This window comes from Chroicocephalus ridibundus, chromosome 2, assembly GCF_963924245.1.
Source record: "Chroicocephalus ridibundus chromosome 2, bChrRid1.1, whole genome shotgun sequence".
NCBI classification, from domain to species: Eukaryota; Metazoa; Chordata; class Aves; order Charadriiformes; family Laridae; genus Chroicocephalus; species Chroicocephalus ridibundus.
In genome coordinates, this window is record NC_086285.1 from 97,471,509 (window position 1) to 97,485,768 (window position 14,260).

At 45.4% G+C, this 14,260-nt stretch overlaps 1 protein-coding gene across 2 annotated transcripts in view; it reads right to left on the bottom strand.

Annotated features, from left to right (window-relative positions):
• GALNT1 (polypeptide N-acetylgalactosaminyltransferase 1) overlaps positions 1 to 6,087 on the bottom strand; it is an 85,827-nt gene extending 79,740 nt beyond the window's left edge. For both annotated transcript variants that reach the window (XM_063326266.1, XM_063326265.1), the window contains exon 1: positions 5,496 to 6,087. The gene's annotated coding sequence lies outside the window, so the exon portion shown is untranslated. The remainder of the gene's footprint in view (positions 1 to 5,495) is intronic.
• Positions 6,088 to 14,260: the final 8,173 nt, after the last annotated feature.

A 14,260-nucleotide genomic window follows, 5' to 3' on the forward strand; every position in this document is an offset into this window, starting at 1 on the left:
CTCTGGTATTATCATAATTCCTGTGGCTGATGGGAAACACCAGCAGAAGCTCCGGAGTCTATCCTGATGCACCATAAAATAAAAAAAAAAGTCAAAGAACACAACATACCCTCTCACTTGCCTGTAACAAGTTTTTACAGGCAACTTGGATGTTGAATATTCTCCTGATTCAATTGTTCCGCATAACTGGGATGACAAATTTTGTCATATGACTTCACTTACACATCAGGAATTCTCTTATATGAAGAAATATTGGAACTCAACTGAAAATAGTACCACACCCCATTACAAAGAAATATTATTTGTACAAAAAATGCTACAAGTTTATCTACGGTAAGAAATCCCACCAAAAAAAAAATTCCCGGAGATTCTACCACTTGCACAGCTTAACCAATACTAGCACTAGTGAAAATAAAGTAGGCTTTCCAAAACATTTACAATATTACACTGGCTTGCAATTTACAGGACAAAGTTTTAAAAAGCAAGACAAGCGTTACAGAACAAAAGAGCAGTTCACATGTTCTGCCTCCAAAGGATGCTAAAGCTCTTTCAGCCAGACAGCAGAACACTGAACTGGCTTATCTTTTGGATAAGTTTTCTAACAGAGTAAAGTTTCTGAAAATTGATACCAGCATGGCACAAAAAAAAAAAAAGCATGAAAACACTTCCCTCCTTAACTAGGGATGAATTTCACAGCAGCTGTACATCAGCTGGTCTCACAGTCTGAACTTCCACAGTGGCAAACTGCTGCTGCTTTATTCTGTTCTTCGCTAGCAGTAACTTAACACAGGAGAACACACACAAATGTCTTAAGAAACACCAGATTATGCAGAATAGTGCTCAATATCCCTACCTGTATCTCTCTCAAATGCTGGAAAAATCTGATAATAAAGGATAAATCAACAAGCTGAAACTATCAATGAGAATTGCAATGGTCATTGGACATTGATTCCAGTGAAAAGGCAGCATTATAAAACACTAACTATTGAGGATAACTTTTTAATTCCACAGAACTCAAGCTGACCACTCCAATACCAAAACCAAGTACCTTGGAAAAAAAAAAATAAAGTTTTGAAGCCACTTCACAAACAAGTACCATACCATAGTTACGCGCCACATAAGGGCAGAAGAGAAGAAGAAAAAAAATATTTTTTTTTTAATGATTGAAATGCTTACGGATGACAGAAGCAAGGGTGGTAAGCGATATCAAGAGGCAATCCGTGGAAATCACCTTGCCAAGAGTACCTTTCCTTAACTGACCAGGTCTCCAAGCACATTTGCTTTCAGTGACAACTGAGGTTATCAGCTAAACACAGCTTCCTAATGTTGACTGCTCAGTTCCATTAGCCCTTCAAACAAAGACACAAGGAATCAAAATCATATTTCCTACAAGAAACTACAAACCACCACTCAGTAGTGGTGTAAAGCCCTGCATAGTCCAGGGCTTTAGAACTCAAAGGAGTTCCCTTTGTTGAATTATAGCCACACCTGTATGTGAATCTCATGGTAAGAACACCTCAGTGAGTTGGGAGTTACTACAACAGTACATGTGCAAAATATTTATGCAGTGCTCAAAGTCACAAGCTTCTAATTTAACCGATAGTAAATGCCCCTTAAGAGGCTTCGTATTTCATAGTGTAAAACCATATCTAAGCAATCAAAAAGTGAATAATAGAGCAGTTAGCCAGCTCTTTAATACATTAGCTAAAAGTATATCAATTCCATTGATTTTTATGATGGGCTGATTTCACATAATGGACTAAGCACACTAGAAAGACTGTAAAAGGGAAAAAATGCTTTGCCAGAATTAGTAGAAGACGGTGTCAAAATGCTTTTATGACTGACAGGAATACAGTTAAAACATTTTATTTGGAGATGTTAAATTTAGAATACTACTGTCAAGAATAGATTTGGTGCTAAAAGTTGAGTAAAAGCCATGATTACAACACTGCAGATACATTTTTCAGATTTCAGTTATATTTCGCTTTAAATATTTTTATTCCCAGCTAAGAAACAGGAAGCTTAGACTATGAATATGCAGTCAAACTTCAACACGGCAAAAGGTTAGCAGCAGGATGCTTCATGGATCCATAAAGCAAGCAACATTTAAAGGCACTAATTAATGATCTGGAAAAAAAAAGTAGAAAAGTTAACAGTTATGTAGGTTAGTCAAGTAGAGAATACCAAAAATGTAACCAACTGGGAGCTAATCAACCATGATGTACAGGTAACAGTGGCAGATAAAATCCAGTGTCAATAAATGCAGAAGTGTCACTGAAAGTTAAAGACAGAATTACTAGTATGATCAGCAACCTTCTAAATTAAGTAGACCTAGTATAAACAAGAGGATTACAATCATCCCTGTGGAACTCAAGGAAGATCTCTGTTCAGTATGAGAACGTAGCTGTTGAAAATTAAAAGTACCAGGATTCAAAAGCAGCAGTGGCAAACACTAGCAAAACCGTATAAAAACAGTGCTTCGTTCTTAATCATTACCCGAAAAAGGCTGCTGTGGTATTAGATTAGGTGGAAAATTAGAAATGAATACAGCTAATACAAAGAATCACAAAACAAAACATTAAAAAATACAGTTATAAGTAGACTAAACAACGTAAATAGAATGGAAATAATTTACACCTCAAAAATTAAGACAACTGCTCAGTGAATGTGGGAGTATCTATTTCAGAGGTATGCTTTTTTGATACAATGCACAATTAAATATTCAAAGTAATGCACATTTATAATAAAGAATCTGTCAACAGCCAAAGAAGGGCAAAAAACTGGACTGGGATGAGGAGCATCACATTTAAGAATCCAAGTCTACTTCTATTAAGTATTGGTGTAAGACCATAACAGAATTACTCAGCATCTGCCTCCTGTAACACTTCTTGTATCTGCCATAGGCTATTCATCTAGATGAACTCCAAATGAGTTCCACTGCCACAATTTCAATGCTAAAATCACCACGTTGGCCCTGCAAGGGCAGGGGGGACGTGCACAGAAAACAAACTTCCAAGCAAACTTCAAAACTCAAGATCCTGAAGAGCACTAGAATGCAAAACATACACTATAACTTGGCCTGAAGGACAGCGCTACAGACTTTTCAGATTTTGGTTAATAATTTAAGACAAATAAAAGAACTCCGAAGCTCTTGATATAGCAATTGGTTTACAAGTATAAAACTGCACCATTCTCAAAAGCACCACTCCAATTTCTAAAAGGTGTTTTAACACTCTTATACACACAAAAAAAAAGTTCTATTTCAATTTGTAGGCCAGTCCTTTTCCTTGTGAGCACTGAAGGCTCCCAATACAGGTCAATGTGCATCTACAGATGGTTCCTGCACTGCCACATAGAAGACACTTAAAGAAACAGACTGGGGAGGACTGCACAGCCAAAAACCACAGCATTTTTGCCCTGTGAATCAAACTTTTGTGACAGGTGGATAGTCTGCGACTCATCATGTGCACACACAGGAAAAAGCACTAAAAATATAAAATGCAAGATCTGTCAAGAATCTCTTGCCTCTTGAACTAAACATAATGTAAATTGCATTCAAATGATTTAAGTATTTGGAAGTACCCTATTTTTAGATGAGTGTCCCTTGAGCTACTTTTTGTCCTCATCCCAAAGACAAACATCACGCTCTTTCTGTGATAGAAGAAAGAAAAATATTTAACAAGTTTACAGCTAATACATATTTTACCAACATGTACACAACAAAGAAAGGATAGGTGGGTACTATTTTGCTAAAGCAGTGGTTTGCCATTGACATTTATTCTAAATTACCTGCATTCTTTCTCTGTATAGTGTATTCCTAAACTATTTGAACAAATTCAGTTTGAGGTGGGGGGAGGAGGGGGAGATTTTTGTGTAAAGTGAAACAGTACCACCTCACCACTAGGCTATGCAAGGACTATCACATGGTATTTTTAATACAGTTCCATTACTTTTATTAGCATCTTCGAATTGCCCTATTCCTGCAGGAACAAGGTAGACGAGAACAAGGTATCCTCATTCACGCAGCTTACAATTCTGAAAAGCCAGGCAGCATCCAATAATATAGTCCAAGGGTTATCATTATCACCTTGATCTCAAAAGTGGCCTGAATGTCGTGTCCTTGCCAGGTACCATTTGTATAATTTTTCTGAAGCTGACCACGCTGACACAATCTCCCTATCGACCATCTTTTGAGGAATATTTATCTCTGATGCGCATCCATGTTTTACAGATAAGGTAAGCCTGATAAAATGCAGCAAATTCAAAGTGGTAGTGATCACTTAAAAAAGGCCAACATCACAGGAGGACAAGGACAACATTCCAAGTCACAGAAAACGATGAAATTGGCACTAGAAAGTTAAGTGCTTTCTCCAATATAAGCAATCCTTTGTATTTACAAGAAAAATGAGTTCTGTGGTGTTCCAAGTGTTCAGAGTAGCATGATCTTCACTGCTTTTGCAAAGGAGCTAAGTCAAGAGTAGCAGTGCATAAAAATACATGGTTAGTTACATAGTTTTGGTTTGTACAGCTGTTGGCTATGTTCATTTACAGTTCATATAGTGCCAACATCACTTTATATAAACAGAAGAGGCTGGTTCACTCCTGTTCATCGCCATAAAAGTTATTTCTCTCAGCAGCTGCTGCACAAAAATCGGTTTCTATTTCAGTATCTCACCCTGTTAAGTTTACAAAGCAGCAGTTTCTCGAGACTGCTAAAAACAAGCAGGACCTAAAGAAACTTGGCCGGACTTAATAATAAACGGGGGTGGGGGGGTGGAGAAGGACACACACTTCTGCTTTCTTGGAGTGGAAGGAGGTAGTAACCCTCTGCTAACACGGGTAAAGTCACATGAAAACTAAGTTGCTTTAGGCAACTACTCGGAATCAGAGCCGGAGCTCCCCGACCCTCTTCAGCTTTATGAATTAAAAGGGAATAAAATAAGGCTGATCCGGATTCCAGCAGATAAGAGGAAAGTCTCAAATATTAGCCACGTGTTACGTAATAACCATTAACCGATCGAACTGGACGTGACAGCGGCGGAGAGGCAGAGCCGGGGATGCCGCCCCGCTGCCCGCCCCCCCCCACACACACACGGGCGCTCCCGGAGGCTGCCGACACCCAGCAGCTGCCCGACCCCCTGCAAGCAGCAACCGGGCGGCCCCGGCCAACCCCTTTCCCCGGCACAGAGCAACTCGGGGAGCGGCTGGAAGGCAGCGCGCAGGCTGTGTCTGCCCGTCCTTCCCTCCTTCTGTCCGTCCGTCCCCGCTCCCCGCCGAGCGGGCACCGCGGCGGGGCCGCCCCGCTCCTCCGGCCGCCCGGCGGGGAGGAAGCGGCGATCGGCCGAGGCGGCGGCCGGAGGGGCGAAGGGAGGCGCGGGGGGAGAAGCCCGTCGCTGCCTGAACTTGGCGCTTCCCCTTCCCCGAGCCCCGGGGCGGGAGCGAGGAGGGGGAGCGGGGGGGAAGCGGAACCCGAGGCGCCCGGAGCCAGCACTCACCTCGGCCCTCTCTGTCGCTGCGGGGCGGCCGACCGTCGGGGGGAGGCAATGGGCGCCGCCGGCCCCGCCGCTGCTGCGCCTGTCACCGGGAGCCCGGAGGAGGAGAGTCCCGCCGGGTAAAACCTCCGGGCGGCGGCGGGGACGGGGACGAGCCGCCCACCGCCCGCTCGTCGCGGCGGCCGCTGCCTCGCACCAACTTGAGGCGCGGCCGCCGTCGCCGTTGCGCAGCCGGGCTGCCGCCGCCGCCTCTTACAGCCGCGGGGGAACCGCCGCCTCCCGCTCGCCGCCACCGGGGAAGGACCGCTGCCGCCCCGGCCCCCCTCTTCCTGCGGCTGCCGGGCGCAGCGACGCGGTCACACTGAGCCCGGCGGAGGAACCACCACCGCCGCCGCCGCCGCCGCCTCCTTCCTCAGCGCCGCGGAGCCCACAGCTGCAGCCCCCCGGCGGCGCCCGCTCCGCATGCCCCGTCCTCCGCACGCTGCCGCTGCTGCCGGCGGCGGCGCCCCGGCTGCCGCCCGCACGCACGCACGCTCTCCCCGCTGCCGCCCAAGCCCTTCCTCAGCGCCGCGTCCCCATCACCGGCGCGGGGGCGGCGGCGGCGGCGGCGGCACGGGGGGCGGGCGCAAGGGAAAGGGGCGGTGACCGCCCCGGCGCGCGCCAACACGTCCCCCGCGCTCGGCCCCGCCCCCTGGGCGGAGCCCGCGCGCCCCCCGCCCCGCCGGTACCCCGGATGTGCGGGGAGAGGTGGGGGGGTGACCGGTACCCCGGGGGTGCCGGTACCCCGGGGAGGGTTATGGCTACTCCCTCCCCCCCCCCTCCCCGGTACATCAAAGCTGGCGGGCGCTGGTGGCCTCGGTCCCCGCCTTGTTCCCGGGAGGTGGGGGGACACCGGTACCCCGGGGGTGCCCGTGTCCTGGGGCGGGCGGGCGGGCGTATTCCCGCCACTGCTTCCCACCCCTCACCACCCCCCGCCCCGGTGCATCAAAGCTGGCGGGCGCTGGTGGCCTCGCTCCCCGCCTGTCCCCGGGGTGGGGGCAGTTCTTTTTGGCCGGTTGTAGTCAAGCAGGCGGGCGGCAGCGCGGCGTGTCGCCGCTGGTCTGTCCCCACCCCACCCCACCCCACCCCAAGCCCCGCGGGTGTGGGGCGCCGGTGGCCGTGGGTGGCGGCGAGCAGGGCTTGCGGCTCCGCGGGGTGTTGCGGGGTGTGGGGTGAGCGAGCAGGTGCGGAGTGCGCCCGTGTCACCCGTCCGCGCCGCGCCCCGTTGGGTGTTGCCTTAAATGTAGGTCTGGTCCAGGAGGAACGTGCAAGGGCTGCGTGAGGTACCAAACTGTCCTTCCTGCGCCCTGTGATGGGGGCCACCAGCAGCAAGCAGGTCCCAGCTCCTTGCTGGGACACGGATGGCTTCGGCGTAGCTTGTGTAGGACCAGCATGGCGCGCCAGCAGCGACTTGAGGAGCCGGGGCTGAAGGAAACGTTAGAATCGGAATCATAGAATTGCCTAGGTTGGAAAAGGTCTTTCAGATCATCAAGTCCAATCATCAACCTAACACTGACAAAACCATCACTGAATCATGTCCCTAAGCACCACATCTACCCATGTTTTAAACACCTCCAGGGACACTGATTCCACAGCTTCCCTGGGCAGCCTGTTCCAATGCTCAATAACCCTTTCGGTGTAGAAATTTTTCCTAATATCCAGCCTAAACCTCCCCTGGCATAACTTGAGGCCGTTTCCTCTTGTCCTGTCACTTGTTACTTGGGAGAAGGAACTGACCCCCACCTCGCTACAACCTCCTTTCAGGTTGCTTTGGTTCATTAGGCTGTAACAAGCCTCCCCTCAGCGGCCGCCCCTGAGCAAGGCAGCGGGCCATGGGTTACGGGGCCCATCGCAACCATCAAGATGCCAGACGTGTGCCCTGTAACAATGTTTGTGTACTAAGATTGCTCAATACAGCCAGCAAAATTACTTCAAAACCCCCACAAAATATATTTTGACACCTGAATTCTGGGAAGGGTTTTATCTTTCCCTACTCTTAAATTCAGCTTTTTAAAGTTTACAGATCAAAGTTTGTATGGCCTCTTTAAAAAGTCTAACTAGCAAAGTTTCAGCGAAGAAAACACTGGGTTTCCTTGACGAGTGAATCTTAAGTCTCCGAAATGATGTATAACTTTAAAGAGGTATTTGTTTACAGAACCCAAAAACCATGCTGTGCTCATTATAAGCATATTTAACAAGTTCCTTGGCAGAAACCCTATATTCTAAATGGAACTTAAACAGGGAAAGGAAAAAAAAAACCAACCACAACAACAAAAAAACCAAACCAAAACAAAGTGTCCAGACAAAGTTAGGTGAGTGCCGAACACCGTCATACTGATGCCCCACAATTCTGTGGGGAATTTTGCTGGTGCTTCCATTTATTTCTCTCTTTAAAGATCTTGCCGTTCAGACGCTGACTGGTTCTAGTCCTTTACCCACGATGTGTTTGCAGCTGCCACTAGCCCTGTGGTATTTTTTGTTTTGTCTAACCCCAAGATTGATTTTTTTTTTACTCTCTTTGCCACATATGCAGGTGCTCCTTGCTCTTGTCTCCCTTGAAAGTAACTTAGGCCTTTTTTAAAGGCACTTAGGTTTCCCAGCCATTTGCTTGGGACACTTTTTTCTTCAGACAAAACCGCTGAGTTCAGAATCCTTCTGTGCCCCCCCCCCCCCCCCCCCAGATCTGTTGAGGAGGAGTACTTCGTTCGCAAGGTGGAGAGCATAGAGAACCCCGTCTCTCCGTGTATTTTGGTGTATGCGCCTTTTGACAGCCGTATACTTGCCGACTTTTGCAAGTGTTAAAGAAGATATTTGAGGCCCAGCCTCTCCAGGCAGGAGAGGGCAGGCAGCGGGACGGCGCCTGCACTTGCACTCCGGCTGCCTGGTCCCCCCTCACTGGGGAGAGTCCGAAGTGGAGGATGGATTCCTGAGGAGAGGAGACATCCTAGCTGGGGTAAGCTGAGGATTAGACTAAAAGTGGCTTTGACTAACGTTGACCGAAATAGCTTGAATAAAAAAAAAGAAGTTTTGAAAAATGCTTAAAATTGTAGTCAGGTGACAGAGTAAACATACATGTAAAAATACCAAGGTAGCCAAGGCATAAACAGTAGGACAAGGAGGCATTCTTCGCCCAGCGCAGGACTTGCGCATATGTTCACTTTCAATCAGCTGAATGGGATTCCTTGTGCGCTTAAACAACTTAAATGTTTGGGCTTTGCTGTATTGCTCAGCCGACGCATTCACCGGGGACTGCGTACTACGACAGGCAGGTTCCCTGTCAGAGGTAACGCACGCCCTTGCCAGAACTATAGAGCTGCCTTCATTTAGCATTTATAGGCTGGGGATTTAATATGTGCGTGTTTATACACAGATAATATAAGAAGTATCAGTCTCTCCTATGCCAAAAATGTGCATTTTCAGTTTACACTAAAAAGTTTTATCAAGAATGATCTATTGTATGCACACAGTTTACCATATGCAAGCAGCTTAACACGTGTTCCGTTATGATTGATGATGCCATAGGATGTATCCCAAATCCCTCTCGTGGAACGTCTTTATGACACCTCGATTATCTATTCTATTGCATTGCAACCGAGTCCAGGAAACTCACTTAGCAAAAATGTTAGCAATTTCACAAAAAGAAGTCAGTGTGAGACATCTAGATACAGCCAAAGACACTTTAAGAAGTGATATGAATTCACTAAACCTTGTAGATAAAAAGATGTAATTTTGGAGAAAGTGTACATTCAAAAATGTAGTCTATAATTTAAGGACTAAGTTTATGGCATTTGTATTAAGAGAAGTATATTGAGATTCAGGTTTATGGGTTGTGGAGCATTACTAAGTCAACTTTGTAAAATTATTATTGGAGGGATCTTTTAAAATTTGTACATCTCCACATCATAAGAACAAATAAACAGATTTTTAAAATCTTTGTGATGGTTTGTAATTATAGTCAAGGCTATCCTTCTGATTTCATGAGACTCTCAAATTACTCTAACATACATACTACAGAATGCCTGGAAGGGAGAGGGGAAAAAAAAAAAAAAAAAGGCTTTTTCTTGCTTTGATTACATGTTTACTCAACCTGTGCCACTCCTCTGATGTGCTCAGAACGCCCCAAAATACCAGGTCTGGGGCAGGCAGCTAGTACACTGCAGAGGGGAACCCCCTCTGCAATTTGTGCTGTAGCAGGCACTAATGGGCACAGTTGCCTGCGTAGGTCTCCATCCTACACATGTGGTCCACCTACAGCTGCAGGAAGGTGAACTGACCAAGACAAATCCCAACGCCGCCAGACTCGGCACTCAGAAGCTCAGGCTACCTGCAAGGTAAACACAGGCACCAGGGGCCAGACCCCCCAGACGGGGTATGTGTAACCGTAATTCATGTCGGCAGCATGGCTCAGCGTCGTGAGGACAACAGCCAGGAGCAGCCTTGCCAAAGAATCTTCGCGGAACTGGGATTAAAATGTTCCCCAGCTGAAGCAGGTCACTGTGTCTGGGTTTGGCAATTCGCGGCATCGGAATCTGAAGCAGTGTCCCATCTAAACCAAATGCAAACAAGCAGTACCTTAATGGAGGTCATTTTGCACTCACTCAGTGTTTAAATGGTGTTTTTAAAAGAAAAACTTAGAAAGAAGAAGTATATTTACATGCTAGATAGAATCTGTTTTGTAAAAAGAAACACGTAAATACTGTCTTCATGTCAACTTTGGGGAAGTGTTTGTCCCACTAGAGCTAATTGCCAATGAAGAAATTGGCATTTATTCTTGACGTTGCTACAAAGGGCATCATAAACTAACTTTATTATAGCAAATGTTGAACTGTATTTGCATTATTTCCATCACATTGTCTTTGTTTTACAAGCTGTCTGCAATAGCTGTTCTTGGAAGGTCTCCAACAAAGCATTCTCTTTGGGGCTACTAACTGCAAATAAGATTAAAGCTTAATATGTCTGGTAATCAGTTTTCTTTTAAAGAGTGCAATTTGATTTCTTATGGTCAGCTGGGATCCCACGTATCCTCATCTCTTCTGTTTTTCAGCTTGCTGCTCTCAATAACCCAAAAAGGCAATTTGCCAACAGATGTCCTTTCACCACTTTTCCTGAACTGGAGTGTCATCTGAGAGGTAGTCATACACAGCTTCTACTCCAGAATCCGAGACTTCTGTCTATTAAATACAACTTCTCTTTTTTTCCCCCCCTCCAGTCTGGGCAAGAGCAAAGCGTTTATGTCCTCCGTTTGTTCCCAGTGACATGCAACGAATAAAGATGGGTAAAGCTCGTTTGCTCAAACCAAGCAAACAGGGACGGGTAATCTCTTTGCTCCTCACCTGTACCACTGATTTGCTCCAACAGAGCTGCAGCTGTACTGGGTGAATTTTTCTTGATAACAATAAAAATACCCTTTTAGGAAAATGGTAAGTAAGAAAGAGAGCGCACCACGAGAACTTGTCTGTCTTTCGTGAACCCCATCCCACCCTCCGCAGGTGATCTGATCTCACCTCACTTCTAAGGGTGGGAGGAGGGAACAGCTGGGATCTGTGCTGGTAGCCCAGAGGGGAGGATGCTCCCTGAGCCCATGAGGGCACAGCTCTTGTCCGCTTTGCTCGGGAGGAGCAAGCGGGAGAACAGGTCTCCTTTGCCCCATTCCTTCCCCTGTACTGGACTGGAACTAGGATGCTGTCCTGTATCTGAGGAGAAAGTTAAGGACAGAAAAACAGTGAGACTGGACCTGCCAAACTGTCCTGGGTAAGCCTAGCCCTACAGATATCATGTTAGTTTGACAACCTAACAAACAATGAATCATTTGGTACCACCTGCAAGCTGAATAGCAGCTACACTGTGCTGCTGCCATCTACGCTGCATCTTGTACCACGGAAGGGTCAGGAGTTGCAGGAGACCGTGAATCATTAAAGGAAAGGAAAGTGTTTGGTAAAAGAGAATGCAACTCTTGCACTTTCTTTTTTTCAATATTCCTGAAATTCATCCTGACTGATACTATATTTTTCCTATGGGGCCTACTGAAGCAAACCATGAGAGGCTAACATTTTCAGAGTGTTAGCTCCTCAACAGGAGCTAGTTTCTCAAATCCCTGTCCTTAATTTTTACTTCTGTGTTAAGTTTTGAGAAAACCCATAACGATTTATTATCGTTTAGACAATTATTCTATCACCCAATGACCCCCTTCCACCCGGAAAAGAGAATTGGGGAAAGCAAGGAAACACACAGTTCGAAATATAAATAGATTTAATAGGATAAGACTAAATAATTAACAATGATACTAAAGAACCAGTATTAATCCCGATACTAATATAAGATATACAAGAATTATAATCAGCCAATTCTATCATCAGGACGCTGTGCACTCCTGGCAGCGGACAGTAAACGTGGGACACTGTGAGCGCTATGGCTTCGGGGGAAAGCGAAGGGCTCAGGGGTCCGGCACTGGGGCGAGGAGTTTCTCTGGACTGCCACCATCAAGGAAGAGAGACATTACACAGCAAACTTTCTAATTTATATCAAATGCGACGTTCATGGTATGAAATAATCCTGTTGGCCAGCCTGCGTCAAATGCCCAGACTTTGCTCCTCCTCATCCCTGTACCTGGCAAGGCTCGAAAACACTGAGACCTTGAATCCCACATAGCCTAGCTGCCTATAAAGTAGATATTTTCACGAATCCAAACACTAGAGTCTTCCAAAAGTGGAGTTTTCCACAGCATTAGAAGAGAAATTAGTCCTGTGTTGCTCAACCCAGGACATTCAGTTAATTCGCCTGTTGAAAATAAGCTTTAGGACACCATGAGAACATATCAGTATATTTGTCAGTTTGGTTGTCAGAGATGATTTAAACCAAGTTTGCCAATGGAGGAGGTTGCTTCTGGATATAAACATTTCAAAGAATGTAAACACCAGTCTTCGAAACGTTTTTAAAAGGTTTTGGCAGGTATGAAAGTGCTTCCATTTCCATCTACATTAAACCTGGAGCATATTCATCATTCTTCCATAGCCTGTTGTTATTCCATATGTCATCATTTGTTTTGATACTTTTTCCCTGAGATCTGTTACAGCAAAAGAGAAGAGTGCTGTGTTTCTAGGATATTTCTGGCACAGGAACGACATGCTTCAATATATTACAAAACATTTAATCCAGCGAGAATATCCACAACTACAAAATGTGGCTGTTTAAACCAGAAAAGAAAAATAACTATTACATTTCATTCAAAAATACACATGTGACCTAAAGGACCGAGATTTATCACAAACAGCTCTAGCCTTTGCAAAGTGAAAGTGGCTGGCCCTATTCTGGAAGAAATATGAATGAGCTTTCTCCCAGGAAAAACAGAAGTGGCCCGAGGGCAACATAAAGGTATAGTAAACCTCTAAAAGATGAAGTCTCTATTTTATTTTTACCAGAGTAGCTTTATGTTACGGATAAACAAAGACAAGATATAACTTTACGTATCCATTTGAAAGTTCATAAGCCTGGTTAAAGCAACTTTTCTCAAGCAGTCTTAAAAACAACAGTAAAACTAGCAACTAATACATTTGCCTGATATAGTGTTGTGTCTACACGACAGTAAGGCCTGTCTAACACCATTCGTTCTCCCTGCAGATGGGATCCCAGCGTTCCTATTTCATCAGGATGTTTTTGTCACCGACTTAAAAACAATAAGTGATTAAAGCAAGAGCAGATACTAAATGTTTTCACATAAAAGCCTGTCACAGATTTCTCACCCAAATGCTTCCATCTATCCTTCACTATTTACCGTCGCTGTTAACACAGTGGGTCAGCAATATAATTTTTTGCCAAATATGAAACAAGGCAATTTTGTAGGGGATGCTGGAGGCCACTTGGAAACCAACTGCTTGAAGGAGGAGGTACCTTCTGAAAAAGGACTGTAAAATCAGACTGAGGGCTTCAACTTTGTACCTCAATGGCTTCTTCAATAAACAGGCTCTGTTTATCACACGCAGAAGAGCAAAGGAGAGGAAGTGGACTTCCCACAGACAGGTCTGCAAAATGAAGGTACCGTCTGCTCCACACATCATAGATTAACCACAATAAAAAGTCTGAATTCGTCAGCGCAGAGATATGCTGCATCGTTAAATTATGCCTTCGGTGACAATTGAACAGTTCGCCTGCAGCAGGTTTCTAGTAGAGGCAATGACTGGAACTTAACAAACAGTTGTGTTAGCAAAGCACTATTTGCTATATAGAGCTTGTGAAGCACAAGCAGCAGAAGAAAGCGGGAACATTTCTTTTTAGTCAGAAGCATTAGAAGAAATTACTGACAGGTAAAGGAAGTGGACTGATGTGGTAAAAATACACTGCTTACCACTTACTTTTCAGGTAGGACAAGCCCTTAATAAATATTTGGTAGGTTTTCCCATTAGTCTCATGTTCCTACCATAAAGTGTGCATTGATTAGCATTCCCACATTTCCAGTCACAGGACTCCACCCATAATCTAGATTCCAGTTTTATTGCCCAATTAAGGTTTTTAAATGGTAAACACCCACCGCAATTCAAGGATTTAATTACATTTACCATTTGCCTAAATGACATTGCAAATGAGCTATGCCTGCACGAATGGATGGTTTGGGTCAGACCAAAGGTCTGTCTAGCTTCATATCCTCTCTCTGACACCTACCAAAGTGGGTACTCAGGAAAAGTTTAAAAGGGCCACTACAAACACATGGCACCTCCTCAGCTTCCAGCTGACCT